The 18,714-nt window shown below is 40.1% G+C and overlaps 1 protein-coding gene across 1 annotated transcript in view; it reads right to left on the bottom strand.

Moving 5' to 3' along the window:
• The window catches only part of VANGL1 (VANGL planar cell polarity protein 1), a 62,501-nt gene that overhangs the window by 26,895 nt on the left and 16,892 nt on the right, over positions 1-18,714 (bottom strand). The window lies entirely within an intron of this gene.

Genomic DNA, 18,714 nt, shown 5'->3' with positions numbered 1-18,714 from the left:
TTTCCTGTCTCCATAACCAACTGTTAATATATTCATATTATTAACTTTATTTATGCCCTGCTTCCCCAAAAAAAATTGATGCTCAAGGGGTGTGCAATTTTAAATAAGTAAAATATAGCTGTTGTTGTGTGCCTTCAAGTAGTTTCTGACTTATGGTGACCTTATTACAGGGTTTTCTTGGTAACGCTGATTCAGAGAGGTTTTCCCTTTGTCTTCATCTGAGGCTGAGAAAGGGTGACTTCCCTAGTGGGCTTCTATGGTGGCGCAGGGATTTGAACCCTAGACTCCAAAGTCATAGTCCAATGCCACACTGGCTCTTCTACAATATAACTAAAAGCATATAAAGGGTCCAAAAAACACTGCAGAAATAATCCAGTTCGAGACCACTTTAACTGTCCTGGCTCAATGCCAGGGAATTCTAGGAACTGTAGTTTTGTGAGACATTTAACCTTCTCTGTGAGAGAGTTCAGGTGCCACAACAAACTATAATTCCCAAGGATTTCCTATCATTGAGCAAAGGCAGTTAAAGCAGTCTCATACTGGATCGTTTCTCCCATGTGCTTTGGACCAAGGTCAACATAATTAAAGCAACTTAAAACAAACACTCTAAGGGAGAAAAACCAGTTAACAAACAGTTCGACGAAAACAATGCAATGCAATTTGGAAGAACTTTCTTTAGAAACCATAAGTTCTAAAAGCATGTTGGCATAAATAAGTCTTTACCTGCCAATGGAAGAATAGCAAAGTCTAGCCTTCCAGAGTCTAGACCAGTGGTCCCCAAACTGTGCCCTTCCACTCCCAGAAGCGTAAACCATGTTGGCCAATAGTCTGGGATTCTGGGAGCTGAAGTCCAAAATCCCTTAAAGAGCACAGTTTAGGGACCACTAGTCTAGACTTCAGGGGCAGTCACTGAAAAAGGTTCTGTTCTTGAGTCCTCACCAACTGTCCCTGTAAAGGTGATGGGACTGAGAGAAGGGCCTCTCCTGAGGATCTCAGGCTCTAGGCTCATTTGGGGAGATATGATCCATCAGATAGCCTGGACCTAAAGCATATAGGTCATATGTGGCACTGTAAATTGTGTCTGGAAACAGTCTATGGAGCTACTGTTGCAAAAGGAGTTTTGTGATCTCCATCATAGAGTTGGAAGAGACCTCAAGGACCATCAACCCCGTTCTGCCATGCAGGAAGACACAACCAAAGCACCCCCAACAGATGGCCATCCAGCCTCTGTTTAAAGACCTCCAAAGAAGGAGACTTCACCACTCTCTGAGGGAACGTCTTCCACTGCTGAACAGCTCTTAACGTCAGGAAATTCTTCAAAATGTTGAGGTCATCCCAGCACTCTGGGTGCTGAACGTTGAACAAACCAAAGTATCCAAACACTCTTCCAAGGCAGTCCTGTGCAGCAGTGGCATCACTAGGTTTTGGTGTCACCCGGTGCGGGAACTCATGGTGTCCTCTCCCATTGACCTTCTCCCATATCACACCCATACAGAATCCTTAGTAATGTTTTTTGTACTAATTTACTCATAAATGGTAATTCCCATGTATTGGTGAGAGTTGTGACATAAACAAGCAAAATTAAAATGATACCCTAACAATTTCATACACACAGAATAAATGTGGTTACATGTACATACTGTAGTTCCATGTGGTTACAGTGAAAATTTGGTAAAATGTGTCAGTCACATTAATCAAGCCAAACTTACCAAAACACACCACAAATACTGGATGTGCTGCTTTATTGTTTTGGAAGGAGGTTTAAGTGCAGGCTTCCAATTTGCCTTCACAATAGCTTCAGATTAGTCAATGCCATGTGGGCAAAGTGGTACAGCAACATTCATTCACCATGACTAAATAAACCCCTGATGCTTTGGTGGTAAAATTAGTGAAAGAATCATGTCAAAGCACGATGTAACATGTGTGTGCGCCTGTGTTGTCTCAAAATATTGATTTTATACTATTTTGATTAGATAATTTTTATTATTTTTAAATGTTTATTAATGTTTTGACTTGCGAGCTGCCTTGGGTCCCTTGTTGGGTAAAAGGCGGCACAGAAGTGAAATAAATAAATAAAATAATTAAATTTCAAAAAGGCATTAGGCACCTGGAGTGGCAAAAGGCCTTGGGCACAAAATCTCCCCACTTCTTTAAACTGTCTTTCTCCTGTCTCCCCTCTCTTCCCTTAAGAAACACAGAAGCTGAGACTTCGTGGAAGCCTGTTGCTAGAAGTACTGGTAATTCCAGTCGTTCCCACTTCCCCATGTAATGTTTAGAAGTAATCCAAAATGCTAGAATATTAAGAAGATTTGGAGATGTGGGAGTGCCATTTATACACAGAAGACTAATAATAATAATAATAATAATAATAATAATAATTTTTACCCCTCCTTTCCAAAAAATGATCAAGGCGGCTTACAAGGGCTAAGAAGATTACAATACAAGATAAAAACAATACAATAAAAGTTAAAAACATTGCTACAAGGAAGGGAACAGGAATTAGTATAAAACACGTGTGTCAAGGGCAGGAAATGGAAAAATCGATTTACAATGGTCCGGGGTCAAAAGGAAAAACAAGGGGCAGAGAAAAAAAAAATTAACTAAGGTGGGAATGCCAGCCGAAATAAATACGTTTTTAAGTTTTTCTTAAAAGAGTCTAACGATGCGGCGGAGCGGAGCTCCACGGGGAGCTTATTCTAAAGAGAGGGGGCGACGATGGCAAAAGCCCTCTGTGAGGTCCTCACAAAATGTGACCTAGGGACCTCCAACAGATTAGTCCCAGATGTTCTGAGTGTGCGGGGTGGATTATATGGGGAGAGGCGGTCCTCCAAGTACCCTGGGCCCAAGCCATTTAGGGCTTTATAGGTCAAAACCAACACCCTGTATTGGGCTCGGAAGCGAATAGGCAGCCAGTGAAGGTCTTTTAAGATGGGTGTAATATGGTCCGACCTGGAGCTACCAGCGACCAGTCTAGCTGCCATATTCTGCACCATTTGCAGCTTCCGGGTTTGGTACAAGGGTTGCCCCATGTAGAGCGCATTGCAGAAATCCAACACGCACAGAGAATTTTGAAAGCAAGATGTTTGAGAAAACAGATCTCTGGACAGGCAATGTAACCGTTATTTTATTGCAGCTGCATGGAAATAAGAAAGATGGGAACAGGCATTGCTCAGGGTGAACAGGTGCCCTTCTTTTCCAGGACTTGCCCTACATTTCCACCTGCTGTACAGGAGGAATTTCAAAATGTCCTCCATTTTGAGCATAACTAAGAAACATGAATATACATTTATGTTAGTGTTTGTAGCTTTTACTTTGTAATTTCTTCAGTTTTTCCTCAATGCTCTTCGTTTTCAGTGCCTTGTCTTCCTATGCAGTTATGACATCTGATGTCATGTCATCCTGCTGCTGCTTCCTTGGTTGGTTTCAAAAAGGTGGCATAGAAATACCTTAAATAAGTTAAATTATTTGCCAGACCCCTCTTTGAAATCCTGGTGGGCCAGGAGAGAGAGAAGCGGCCCTTAAGTATTCAAAGTATTGTGTCGAAATTCAAGAGCACCCTTTGCTTTTTCAAAGATGAGAACAAGCTGTGCCAGAGTATCTGTTGCAAGCAACCGTCACCAAGCGACACTGCTTATAAATCAAGAATGCACTTTCTAATTTACTTATTATGAGGGGCACAGAAGAAGAATGCAATCACCAGGAAAAAACGTTTTGTGCTTTTGTCAGGGTAAACGTGCAGCTTGCGAAATGATTTAAACACATTCTGAAGCTCTTATAATCAAAATAAAAAAAATAAATAGGTTTCAATAGTAGTTGTGAGGAAGTCTGTTAAGGAGACAAGAAACCTTTGATCAAAATCACTTTTCCATTTTTACACATTTTTGTCTTGATACTTAAACTAGCATCCATTCCTTCAGCTCAAGAAACATTTTGGCTGCGGAAGCTGTTTCTAACATTTAAAAAGGTTCCAAAGATGTATCCAGAGTGTGCCAAAATCCTTTTGCCACTCAATAGCTTGTTATTTTAAGTGCCAAACCACCAACTGTCAGTATTGGGAAGACAAGCATGGAACCTTAAAGTTGGAACATTAACACCAAATTCAGAGAAAATATTTACATAAACTACAAGTCACACCAATGCTTCTTCTCCCATCCGGCTGCATGCAGCTATGCACAGGCTTACATCTGTCTCACACCCCAAGGCAGTTAGACATCAAGGGAGGCCCAATCAAAACATCTCACAGAATGGGGACAATATTTCAGAATCCCTGGCCAAGAAATGTATGCAAGAGTGCCCAGAACTGGACACAGTATTATTCCAGGTGAAGTCTGATCAAAGCAGAATAGAATGGTACTATTACTTCTTTCGATATAGACACTATGCCTCTATTGATGCAACCTGTTGGTAATACAGTGGACCCTTGTTAAACGCTGGGGTTTGGTTCCAAGATCCTCCATGTATAACAAAATCTGTGTATGCTCAAGTCCCATTAAATATAATGACGTAGCAAAACGGTGTCCCTTATAAAAATGGAAAATCAAGGTTTGATATTTGAAATTTATACTTTTTTGAACATTTTCAAACCATGTATGCTTGAAACCATGTATAAAAAATCTGTGTATAAGAAGGGCCGACTGTATGTATAAGTTGATGATTAAAAGTATGCAAAAGGATCTTGTAGCGTGTTTGCACCAACAGTGTGAAAAGAGTTGTAGCATGCGCTTTTGTAGACAAGATCTATTTTCTTGGATGCATGGTTTGAACTTATGCCGAGAAAGAACTTTTATAATTAGACTGTATGAATACCTCTGGAAATGCAAAACCTGTGTGTGTTTGGGTTGTGGGGGTTAGTGAGATACTGAATTACATTCAAATTGGTCCCAAGAATACTACAGATAATCTAGACAAGTTATAAATTCGAGTAAACAGGAGATTTGGGAAATTGTAAAATATGGTGTCAGTAGTGTCAGTGTTGGACTGGAAATGAGGGTTCGATTCCCTGCTTTGCCATGAAACCCACTGGGTGATTTTGGGCAAGTCACATGCTCTCAGCCTCAGAGGATGGAAATGGTAATCCCCCTCTGAAAAAAAATTTGTCAAGAAAAATCCAGGATCGCTGTAAGTCAGAAACAACTTGAAGGCACTTTACAACAACAAAATGGGAGCCATCAGAAAAATGGTTGCTGTGGCAGCCATAGCAAGTCTCCCCCTGTCCCAGACTTGAAGGCACTGAACACACACAGAAATAATAAGGTTACCAGTCTCTCCTGACATACTACACACATTATAACACGAGACACTTCAGCCAGTTTTAACATCTCTCCTTTTCTGGTTCCCAGCCTGCACACACAATTCAAAACTCACCATTCATATGGTCATCTACCCACCCTGGCCTCAGGCAACATTTTCTCTCCTGCCCTTGTCCCTCAATGACCATTATTACAGCTTAACTTGTCACTTCACCACCATAACCACAGGTTTTGCATTTCTAGGGGTATTCATAGAGTCTAGTTATAAAAGTTCTTTCTAGACAACAGTTGAAGCCATGCATCTGAGAAAACAGACCCGGTCTATGTAAGCTTATGTTACAACTCCTTTCACACAGTTGGTTTGAAAGGTGCTACACGATCCCTTTGCATACCTTTAATCACCAAATTATATGCATTACCAACAGTCTGTATCAACAGAAGCATAGTGTCTAAATCGAGGGAATTAATAATACCACTCTCTTCTGCTTTGGTCAGGCCTCACCTGGAATACTGTGTCCAATTCTGGGCACCACAATTCAAAAAGGATGTTGAGAAGCTAGAGCATGTCCAGAGGATGACAACCAAAATGGTGAATAATAATAACCACAAACCCCTATGAGGAGCAGTTTAGGCAGCTGGGTCTGTTTAGCCTGCAGAAGAGAAGGTTAAGAGGTGACATGATAGCCCTGTTTAAATATCTGAAGTGGTGTCATGTTGAGAATGGAGCAAGCTTGTTTTCTGAAGCTCTAGAGAGTAGAGCCCAGAGCAATGGATTCAAACTACAGGAAAAGAGATTCCACCTAGACATTAGGAGGAACTTCCTATTAGTAAGAGCTGTTTGACAGTGGAAGATGCTCCCTCAGAAGGTGGTGGAGTCTTCTTTGGAGGTTTCTAAACAGAATTTGCACGGCCATCTGTTGGGGATGCTTTGATTGTGTGTTCCTGTGCAGCAGAATTGGACTGGATGGCCTTTGTGGTCTCTTCCAACTTTATGATTCTACAATTCTATGGATAGAGGACACAACTGTAGCTTCTTAGGCCAAACCAAATGAATGGATGAATTCATACAGCAGGAGGGTGTTAAAGATCAAAATCTTCTATGATCTCAGCTTTCTATTACATAACTGCTTAATAGAAATTATAATTCAGTAATTAACTTGGTTAAAATAGAGGTGTTCCTTTGGGGAAAGTTTACATTAAGTATGTTAGCTTCCATTAAAATCCTGATACTGCCTAGGTGCCTCCTCTCCTTTTCCTGATTAACTGGTTAACTAAAATAGCAAGAGTTAATCCTAATAAAATAGCAAGAGCTAAGTGTAAAATTCAGCAATAATGGGAAGAAATCCACATACCCAAAGCCTCCCCAGAAAGAAATCCAATTAATGGGATTCTCTTTCTCCCCAATCTTAAACTGCATTGCACAGCTTGCCAAATTAAACCATTAATCCACATCAAGAATGATGGCTCTGTTCCATTGGTGTTGATGGGGGCTCTGAAACCAGTTCAGTTTCAGCATGGCATGCCATTCATACCACCCACCTGCTCATTACTAGCAAAGATGTATTTATTTGTTTAAATTTCAAATTATTTCATTTTGTATAAGTGTCCTGCCCTTGCCCCCCAGCTTTAACATAATTGTGCATGGTGTGAGTTAGTTCAATATATCTTTGCAAGTACCACAGGCAAGCTTAATTTTCTGTATTAACAGTATTTTCTATTAAAAGAAAAGAAGGAAGCTGTACATAAATGAAACCCTACAATGATTTAGCATGAACTCCAGGAAAAAGAAGTGCAATGAACCAAGGTCTTCATACATTCACACCAGAAAATGGAAGAGCTGCTGTGCCCATTGGTTGCAAACACTGGTTTCTTTAAATCTATGAAGGTGTTGATCTAAAATGCATCTAAACCCGCAATGCAATCCCCCTCATGCCACTGCTTCACAAATCTTTCTGTTGAACATGAAGGTTGGCACAGGCAGGGAGCCTGAATGGACTTAAAGGGATCCAAAGATCAGGAACATTGCATATTAAAAAATAAAAAACAGTTTAAATGATGGGAAACCATAATAGTGCCTATTCTGAAACAAATTGGTCAATGGAGTTTATCACACTAGGGAGATCTCAAAGAAAAACGGGATTTAAACTGTATTTAAAGCAAAAACAAAAAACCCGCAAATGCCCTAAGTTTATCAGACGACATCACAATTAAAGTGAAATAACACGGTTAAAGTGAATGCAAAGCAGAGAAAACTAGCAGCTTTTTACTTTTACTGGTTTACTTCCCAAAAGTAAAAAGAGGTAATTTTTCTCTGGTTTATGTTCAGTTTAACTTTGCGTGATTTTACTTTGGGGGTCATTTAATGTGATAAACTTCCTGCATTTGCAAGTTTTCTTTAAATTCGAATCTAGTTTAAATCCCGTTTTTCAGCAGGATCTCCCTAGTATGATAAACTTAAATGCTAAAACAAATTTCCTAAGGAAACATATTCAGGGGTAGCTGTGTTGGTTAAGCAGCAACATACAACAAAATCCACAAAATGGTAAGGTAAAACTTTCCAATTGTCAAGATTTTGTATTTTGTTGTATTTTGCTATATGGCCAACACAGCTACCCCTGAATAGGTTTCCTGTATTTGAAGATACCAAATTTTACTGCAAGAGGGGAAACTTTAAAAAGAGGCAGCTAATAGTCTGGGACTTAACTTTTTGGGATTTCTACCACTAACCCTTTCATTTGGACTAAAACTGGCAGATTATATATATATATATATATATATATATATATATATAGTTTTTTCTGATGTAACAATATAGGGACGTCTTGAGATATCTTAAGAAAGCGGAAGTTAGCTTTGCATGAGGCAAGGACAGCAACACCAAAAAATTCAATAGAATAGTAGCAGGGTGCCAGGAAAAACTGCCCCAGCTCTATTTTCTGAAACCTACTTTTCAGAAGCAGAAGCACTGGAGCACAATATTTTACACTCCAGTTTCCAACAAGTGACCTGGAAGGATATTGCAGCCTGAGAAATCCAAAACAATCAAAATACAAAGGTTATCTAATACTTAATGGCAAAAGTTATCTAACATGGCAACTACAGTGTGTTGTCTGTTTCAAATCCAACAAAGAACCCACATTTAAATATTTATTTAAAATCTGCATCATCTGCATCATCCTGGAATGAATCATCCTGGAACCACCCTCTTGAATCCTCCTTCCCAAAAAGGGGAGAAAATAGGTTTGTTTGTTTATAAAGGAGTGGCCCTAGAGAATACTATCAGCATGCCTTCCTTGAGCAAATGAAACTGAGTGAAGCAACTATGAGGTGATAGTTCTAAAATGAACATCCTATATCTAACCCAGGGTGACCAGAGAACCTCCTTTTCCAGGACATGTCCCACATTTCAACCTTCTGTCCAGGAGGAATTGCAAAATGTCCTTCTGTTCTTTTTTCCTAGGAGCAGCAAACAGAGCTCATGCATGCAGCATGGCACACGTGCCACAGGAATGCACCCCATTGCCTCTTCAGGCATGCAACTTTCAGCATAAGCAATGTATGGTGTGCCCACGTATCATGCGGGTGCACTGTAATTTAAATGGAGAGTCAGTCAAGAGTTTTGCTAGTAAAGTACAATTTTAGGCATTTGTTTCACTCAGCGTTCTAAGTATATTACACGTCAATGAGGCATTTTAACAAAGATAAGTTCATCAGAAAAATATGTCTGAGTACATAAAAAAAATACAGTAAATAGATCCTACGAAATGAATTTATATTTATATGATCTTTTTAGCTTTTATTTGGTAGTGCCCTCCATTTTTCTTGAACATCCTGCATTTTGTGGTGCCTTGTCCTCCTTTGTGGTTAGGACATCCTGCTCTAACCAGGACTCAAAGTCAAAGCAAATCACAAACAAATTGGTGACATAAAATAGGGCCATAAGGTCTCTTATACAGAAGACTCTTCCCCATCCCCCAAATGTTCTTCTGAATGGTGTTGATCGGATATCTTTAGGCTTGAACTTAGAAACAGATACCTATGGCAAACCTGCCATGATTTTCATCATTCTGTGCTCTCAACAACCATCCAATTTGGGGGGGGGGGGGTGTTTTCTTATTTCCAGCTAACATAATCTGTCTTCCTTTTTATTACAGTGGGTCTCTGGTATCCGCTGGGGTTTGGTTCCAGACCTCCCCCCCCCCCCCCCAGTGGATACCAAAATCCATGGATGCTCAAGTCCCATTAAATACAGTGGCATAGTAAGAAGGTGTCCCTTATATAAAATAAGAAATTCAAGGTTTGCTTTCTTGAATTTATATAGTTTTAAAATATTTTCAAACTGAGGATGCTTGAATCTGTAGATAAAAATCTGTTGATATGGAGTACTGACTGTTAATAGACTGGAGAGTGTCTAGCAATTAAATTGATCCTAATAATAGTCAAAATGCTAACCTTAGGCAGGAGCATATTGCTCCAATGGTATTGTCATTTCACATGGAACGACAATGGGCCCTTGGTATCCACTGGACTTTGGTCCCTCCCAGGACCCCCTGTGGATACCAAAATCCATGGATGCTCAAGTGCCATCAAATACAATGGCATAGTAAAATGGTGTCCCTTATATAGAATGGCAAAATCAAGGTTTACTTTTTGGAATTTCAAGCTGTGGATGGTTGAATCCATGGATAAATAAATCCATAGATATGGAGGGCCAATTGTATTACATGTGAAAAATTATGTCAAGCAGCAGCCTTGTCCAGAGACAGGCTTCTCTCAATATTTCAAGATTCTGGCCAGTTTCCTGGTTAAAGCTTTACAAGTTCCTAAGGTTACTATGTTTAGGCAAAGATTCCATCATTGTCAATACACAAGATAATTACTTTATTTACTTTCTTTCTCTTCTGCCAACAAAGCTCAACAGGGCGAGTTCTCATAGATCATCATAGCTTCATAGAGTTGGAAGGTTGCCCAAGGGTCAGCCAGTCCAACTTCATTCTGCCACGCAGGAATACACAATCAAAGCAACCCAAACAGATGGCCATCCAGTCTCTGTTGTTTAAATCCCGCTCAGCCTTGGAAACCCACTTGGATGATCTTGGATAACTCACACACTCTCAGCTTCAGAAGAAGACAATGACAAACCTCCTCTAATTGCCAAGAAAACCCCATAATAGGGTCACCATAACTCAGAGCCAGGTTGAAGGCACATCACAACAAGAAATATCAACCAGAACCTGATGCAAGATAATCGGGGATTACAATAAATGCAAGAACATTCATAATAATAATAATAATAGAAAACATTATAAACTTGCATAATAATAATTAGAAAACAATAACACCAAAAGCAAAAATTTAATACATGTGTTGATAGGTATGGTAATTTCTCAGCAGTGGCCTTTTTGCTGAACTACAACCAGGAGTAGGGAGAATATGCAAGCCTGTTGCCTAGCAAATCCCCTCCCCTATTTTGGCAGATGGAAGGGAGGGAGGAAGAAAAGAAGAATAAGAAGGAAATTGGGCAAGGGGGAGAGGAGAGTACAGTGGGCCCTCCACATTTGCTGGATTTAGGAGTGTTTTACCTGAGAGAACACCCCTCTAGGAATTTCTAGGTCCTCCGCTGCAACTCTATTGCTAACATCAGGTAGAAACTGACCACAGAATTGCACTGGAGAACCAAGAAATGCCTGGAGAGGTACTATCTCTAGGAATCAATAGAGCCTCCAGTGTGACACCATGGTCAATGTCCAGCAGAGTCATGCTAGAGGACCTAGACATTCCTAGAGAGAGTATATTAATCAAATCTGTGAATAATCATATTTGCAAAAGTCAAAGCTGGAAATGTGAAGGGTCGACATGGGAAGAGGGAGGGGTGATGTGCCAGAAGACCCCCCCCTTTTTTTGGGGGGGTCCATGTTAAAACGCTTTTGATGGTGTTGCGCAGAGCGTGAGGCTCCACCTCAACGTTTGGCACTAGATTTTCCACCTTCGTGACTGTAGTCAGCAGCTTGTGAGCTGGAGAAACACCTCTACCTTTCTGAATGAGCAGAGACACTGTAAACCTCTCTCAGATGAGGCTATTATTCTGAGAAGAAGTCCCACTGTGTACAACAATATATACATGGACACCATCCACCATCCGCACTAGTAACAACCCTCTCTAAGGTCAAATGCCCATCACTAACAAAGGCTCCATGCCTCTCGCTCTGGGGCCACAAAGGATCCAGCCTCCCTGCCTGAGGGACTTCTCAGACTGGCAGCATCTTTCAGTACTTTACAGCACTTGTTGACTATCTTTTTGATGTCTCTTCCTATTTAAATGCCTAATCATTATGGCTCACAGTAACTCTTTAATGCATGGTTACTATTAAAACCCACATTGTACATTTTCCTTGTGACTCTATAGCCCAACAGTCCATAGGGGAAATAATTTGTCCCTCACTATCTCTCATGTCTTTTTCTGGTCCAAAGGGAAGAAAGAGTAACTAGGGAACAAGTTCTCTGGTTATGAATATTTGGCCCAAGAACCACTAATTTCCAATACTTAACTAAGGAGATTACTATGTGAGGCCCTAGTGATGGAAATAAAGCAGAATTACAACATATAATTCCTCTCCTTTTTGCATGACGTTGGCACCTCATGAATCCTTCCTCCCTGCTTCTGAAACATCATGAACCTTCCAGTTTAGTGAAGAAGCCAGGTTTCACCGTATTTTGGGAGGTATTAATTTACTTATTTATATATATATTTTTCTGGTAATGATCATCATCCAGATAATAAAGTTGCAATGTGTGGTTTTTATAATTAAAAGAATAGCACGGAACTCAAGAAGCATGAATCATTGGAAATGAGTTGCCCAAAGAATCTCACCATTACAGGTTTGCTCTCATCATTACTGGTAGAAGTAAGATAAAATAAAATAAAAATGCATGCACAAACCAGGAAGAAAGAGAGTGGAGGCTGGCATCATGTGCATTGTGTGGTAAACAGAAACTGGAAACGTTCATCAAAAACAAGGCCTGTTGTGCTATTGAAAGGTAATGCAGAAATAAGTGCATTCATAGTGTTATGGCTTCGTTTTAATAATTGTGTTAAAGAAATTTCATGATTACATCACAAAAGCACTCTTCTTTGGTTATCTCCTAACCTGTCACTAATGACTAAATGTAAATAACCTATCTTAAACTGGAGGCAAGGATGCGGTGGCTCAAGTGGTTAAGATGCTGACTCTGTGTATTGCAAGATTGGCAGGTTGGCAGTTGGAGGCCCGAGTGCCGCATGATGGGATGAGCTCCCATCACGAGTCCCTGCTTCTGCCAACCTAGCAGTTAGAAAGCATGTAAATGCAAGTAGATAAATAGGTACCACTCTGGCGGGAAGGTAAACAGCGTTCTGTGCAATCATGCTGGCCACATGATCACAGAGTAGTGTTTGACAACACTGGCTCATCGGCTTAGTAAAGGAGATGAGCACTGCTCCTTATGGTCGGACATGACTTGACAAGCTTGTCAATGGAGAATACCTTTACATAAGATAAGGCCATCATACTGCCATGTGCAGCATTTTCAAAGGTACACTGCCATTGATCACTGATGTTTCATTCAGCTACCATGGCCAATAGCCACTTACATCCTCCATGAATTTGTCTACAAGCCTTTTCAAACACCTTGATAACAGCTTGAGGAACAGGGGCCTAGACTCTTCTATTCATTTAAACCGTATTTACGGTACCTTTTCAAGACTTGGGGTGCTTTCTAACAAAAGTAAAATGACATCAGAAGTGTCCATATACAACTCAGTCCCTTCATATACATCTGCTCTGGAAATATCCACATATACATCTATATGTGTGTTTTTCCCAGTGCTCCCATTCCTGATACCTACATCTACTTTAAAGAGAGACTGAGGAGTAGGAGAGAGGACTCAAGAGAGAATGGTAGCTTCCTGCTACCTGTAACTAATATATCGAGACTGAGGAGTGGGAGATGTTGCTGCCTTCCAGTTCCCAATGCCTTTCCTCACTAGCTACTGAGACTAATGGGCATTGCAATCCAACAAAATATGGAGGACCACAGATTGCTCACGTCTCCTGTGGACTGTAAGTTGTTAGTACATGGGTCCATTTGTCGTACTTGGCCAGTGTGACTATTAAACTCTCCAAGGTTCCAGAAAAAAAGTACTGTATTGTACAATACAAAGCAGAATTAATCTGGGATTTTCAAATCTTGCTCAGTAAAAATGCAGACTACGGATACTTCATTGTTTGAAACAAAAACAACAGCAACTGATCATTCATATCTTCAGCAATTTACAAATAACATGATCTTCAGCAACTTACAAATAATCAGACATGAAAGTGCCATGATGTTTCAAGATCAAGCAGGCACCTGAGACTGTGTCATCTGTATTTACAGAACAATAATTACTATGCATTTCCCTAACCCATCATTTTCTTGAGGCGTCTAGACTAGAGATACTGCAGGGTAAGGGAGAGCAGGGAGAATCAAAATGATGAAATCAGTATATAATGCAGTGGTTCCCAACCTTCCTAATGCTGCAACCCTTTAATACAGTTCCTCATGTTGTGGTGACCCAAACCCATGAAATTATTTTTGTTACTAATTCATAACTGTAATTAAATAGGTGTTTTCCAATGGTCTTAGGTGACCCCCTTGAAAGGGTCATTCGACCCCCAAGAAGATTGTAAGCCTGAGGGCAGGGAACCGTCCAATTAAAAAGATTGTATGTACAGTGCTGTGTAAATTTACAGTGCTTTATAAATAAAGGTTAATAATAATAATAATAATAATAATAATAATAATAATAATAATGGGGTCCCGACCCACAGGTTGGGAACCACTGATATAATGAGCCATTGGTATCTACTGAGGTTTGGTTTCAGGATCCCCCACTTCGTGGATACCCAAATCTTTGGATGCTCAAATCCCATTATATACAATGGGGTTTTAAAATGGTGGTGCTGTCATTGTTGTTGTTTCTGATGTAGGGCAACCCTAAAGCAAATCTATCATGTTTTTTTCTTGGCAACATTGGTTCATAAGGGGTTTGCCATTGCCTTCCCCTGAGACTGAGAGCATGTGACTTGCCCACAGTCACCCAGTGGGTTTTATGGCTGAGCAAGGAATCGAACCCTGGTCTCCAGGGTCATAGCAGTCCATCACTCAAACCACTATGCCATGTTCGCTCTCAGTAAGAAAAAAAAAACCCAAGAAGCAAACCTTAGCAAAATCAAGGTGTGCTTCTTGGATTTTTAAATATGTGTGTGTGTGTGTGTGTGTGTGTGTGTGTGTGTGTGTGTGTTCAAGCTATGGAAGATTGAATCTGTGGATAAAGAATACGTGGATACAAAAGTCCAACTGTATATCCTTTTCATGTATAATTGGCAACAGGATTTCAAAAGTAATGGCACCTCAAGTTTGGATGCAGAAAATTGTAACCAATTTTAGGCAGCAGTCCGGATATGCAGAGATGGAAGCAGAGGGCAAACAAAGAGAGAAGTAGTCAGCATGCTCCTCTCCTCATGCATTTACTCATGGCAGATTAGTACAGCCTGAATAGGGCTAGACAGACAAGTATGGGACTTGATTCAAGTGCGCATGAAGCAAAAAACTACAAGCATTCCTGGCTCACTCAGGTGTGTATCTGCATTATATACTTCTGTTACCTATTTTTCATCACCACACAGCTAGAAAATGATGCAATGCAAAAGATCGATTATACTTCATACAATCTACTGTACAATGCAAAAGATATGTTATGGTTCTTACAATCCCTTAACACAGTACTCTCCTGCTCATTCAAAGAAGATGATTTCCTTTCTTCCTTCTCAATGGCTGCTTCCAAATCCCTACCTACTGTTTATTTGGGCAGGCATTTGGTTTTTATTACGTTGTGTCAGATGGAGCTTTTAATGGGAGTGGTGTCGTGTTTCTATTCATTATGCTTTAAATGTGTTTCAGAAACTGATTTTAACTTGTGTCTTTAAACAGAACCCTGGCTTAATACAGTTTCAACCTTTTTATTAACATGTTTTTTTTTAATTGTAATGTGTTTTTAAATGATTATAAGCCACCTTGAATCCTGTTCTGGGAGAAAGGTAGAATGTTGATTAATATTTCCAGATTGATCTTTTGCTTCCAGACTCCTCTGGGCTTATTGTCATTTATATTTAAGTCTCACCATACCTTCTCATATCTACTGTGCTTGTCTGCTATCTTTCCCTCTGCTGTGCTAATTTATAGAATGCAGTTAACTTTTAAGGTGCAACTTCCCACTGAAGGTTTGAAGGGGTGCGGCTCAGAAATCTACTTCAGTCTGCATGATGAGTGCACTGACCTTTCAAAAACAAGAAGCCTGAGTAGTAGTTCAGTGCAACACATTCATGGGTAAGTTACCAGGCTATTTCCCACTACAGGAGGTGATGGAGAAGGTGGGTAGAGCTGGCAAGTATTCCATGTTATAAGAGATGTTCCTTATTTGAGGACTGGAAAGCCTGGTCCTTGTAAGGATGGCAGGTGCTCTTTAGCATAAGGAGTGTCTCCCAATTGAGCGTTTGGAAGCTTTTCCTTTAATACATAGTCGTGTTTCCCAAACTTTAGCCCTCTAGATGTTTTGGACTTCAGGATTCCTGTCTGGTGGCCAAGCTGGCTAGGGTTTCTGGGAGTTTAAAGTTCAAAACACCCAGAGGACCAAAAGCTGGGAATCACTGATATAGACTGTACAAGGTGCAACCTTCCCCCCATATTTTTGTGATAGAAAAGTGTGCATCATGTAATGTATGAGGGTGGATTGTATGTTATTTTTACAGGGGAATACATGGCTAAGTGAACATTTTGATTTGGTATTTAGGTAGGAGGAGACACAAATAGCTACTTCCTGATTGTCAAACCCTGACAATCATGAATTTCAACTGTCCCATACCGATGCTGTCAAAACTTGGCAGTGCTGGCAGTAGGGTACTCCGTGTTTAAATGCTCTCTCATCTGGACTACCTCCTACATATGCAAAACTAGTACAACCCAGATGACTTTGTATACATAGAGGGCAGCACTGAAAGGCTTGATTCTGGCACCTGCAGTTCAACAAAAGGCAGGCTTCTCATATGGTTTCTTTCTCCAACCAAACTGAACGAAGATGAAACTGATGTTCCTGGCCAACTAGTGCTCTAACCATTGAGCACTGCAGCATATTAGAGTATACCACGTGGCAGCCACACACTTATTACCTTTAAACGAATGCTTCTAAATCTATCAGATGTGGGAGACCCCAGGTGCCTGGAAGGGGTACCATATTTATGCCCATAGGCTATAGTTGTCTTTTGCTTTCCTGGAAGCAACAAGGGCTCAGAGACTGGCACTAGTCCACAGACTACCACTTGGAGTTGCACTGCTTTAAATATTCAGATGTACCACTCAGAACCTTGAGCCAGTGTACAGTACTGGTTTTAGTGTTGGTCTAGGACTCCAAGAGACCACAGTTGAAATCCCTTGGAAACCTACAAGGTGACCTTGGGCAAGTCATACTCTCTTAGCCTCTGAGGAAGGCAATGGCAATCCTCCTCTAACTCAATCTTGCAAAGAAAACCTTGTGTTAGAAGTGGTTTCATCACTCTCTCTGCCTCAAACAAATGTACCAAAAGACCACCTTTAACACTCTTTAAGAGATCTGTCTGGAAGGAAGCAATTACAGGTGAAGCGTAAGGTCCAGTCACTATGAAACTCCTCCTCAATGCTCAAGCATATGCAAACTTCATTTGCACGTATTGCTACTTAACATATTCCTTCATTTAACTTTGTTATCTCACAGAGAAATTTAATTAATAAGCTTTCCAGGATAGGAATATGGCTTTTCCAATGTTAATCTGGATGTTTACAGACTCATAGTGTTACCGATCACAAGACACCATACAACTATTCCTCCTGACCCTGAAATCACTCAGAAGAACATTTCCTAAGCATATGGCAAAAAGTAATTTCTCCAAAAATCAGCTGTTGTTGCTTTGAGCTATATTATGAGGATATCAGAAGGAAACCTCATTAAACTAAGCTCAAGAAGAGCTTGGAATAATGTTTATTTGGGCTATAATTCCCAGAATCAGGCCATCCTTGGTAGGAGATTGTGGGACTTGTAGTCCAAAGGAGTAGAATGTTTCTGAGCGTTGGGCTCAAAGTATTGGACAGACAAACAGCAACTGTGTCTTGCATGCTCCCTGAGATGCTAAATAAAACTGATGCTGGTAAATACCATGCCTCTCATGTTTCAACTCTTTCTTCAGGCCACCTATGTTCAAATGCCCAGAGCAACTGCAGGAATACCAACACCCAGGCCAACACGTGGGAGGAAGCACCAAAATGTGTCATGAGTTGTTACAAGAATCTACAATTCTCTTTTAACACAATCTTTATGAAAACAGTATTGAGAGGAAAATGTTTTTTTTGAAAAGGAAAGACAGAACAACAATCACTATCCTTATTCTTATACTATTTCTGCATACCCTAAACATAAAAGACTTTGGAGTGTTGTTTTTCTCTAAAATAAGGTGAGTTCACAGACTAAACATGCTTGACTTCCAAAGGACAGGGAACAGATTCTGAAAAGTTTAGAGAAAGGAAGGCAGTGAGATAGGTTAGTGACAGCATTAATACCTTTTTCATGAACAAAAGATAGGATGCAAAATCTTTCCTATTAAGGGTACTACTAATACCTTAATTTGGACTATTAAAATGTTACAGAAATGACAAGTAAATGGCACTGGGTTCTCTTAGGTCTCAGTCAGCTCTAGTCAACAGAAATGGAGAGAGAAAGCTATTAACTGTGCATTCCAGCAAACTAAAACAGGTAACTTTTAATAACCTTTCTCTTCCCTGAGCCTGCAGTCTTCATCTTGCAGTTGCAAAGACCCACGCTGACCAACACAAAGGGTCAGTGGAACTCTATGTCTTCCCAATTCCCTAATTTTTGCAAGACCTTGCCTAGTGAAGTTCTGGAAAATAAAACCAAAACCAAAAGCCTGAGCCACACATGTATCATTTTTTAATAAATTCTTAGTGGTCCTAATAAATGTATCATAAACCAGTGTGGTGCAATGGTTTGAATATTGGACATGGGAGACTGGGGTTTGAGTCTCTACCCAGCCATGGAAACCTACTGGATAACCTTGGGGAAATCACACTCTCTTTATCTAGGGAAGTGCAATAGTAAACTTCCTCTGAATATATCTAGCCAAGAAAACTATAGGGTTAATACAATTTACAATTTATAAGGGTTGCCATTATGTGGTGCTGATTTGAACAACAACAACAAATCTATTGCCCATCTCTGTTTTTTTGTTTTTAACTTATGTACCATGCAGTAACTTTACGTTTTATAGTTTTATTTTTACTGATTACAAGAAACAAGGCTAGGAATTAAAACTGCCTGTCCAAAATTGCAAGCAGCTAACAA

Source organism: Sceloporus occidentalis, unplaced genomic scaffold (assembly GCF_023333645.1).
Source record: "Sceloporus occidentalis isolate IW3139 unplaced genomic scaffold, rSceOcc1.0.p SCAF_1, whole genome shotgun sequence".
NCBI classification, from domain to species: Eukaryota; Metazoa; Chordata; class Lepidosauria; order Squamata; family Phrynosomatidae; genus Sceloporus; species Sceloporus occidentalis.
The sequence above is the reverse complement of the archived record's forward strand: the minus strand, read 5'-3'. Positions and strand labels throughout refer to the sequence as shown.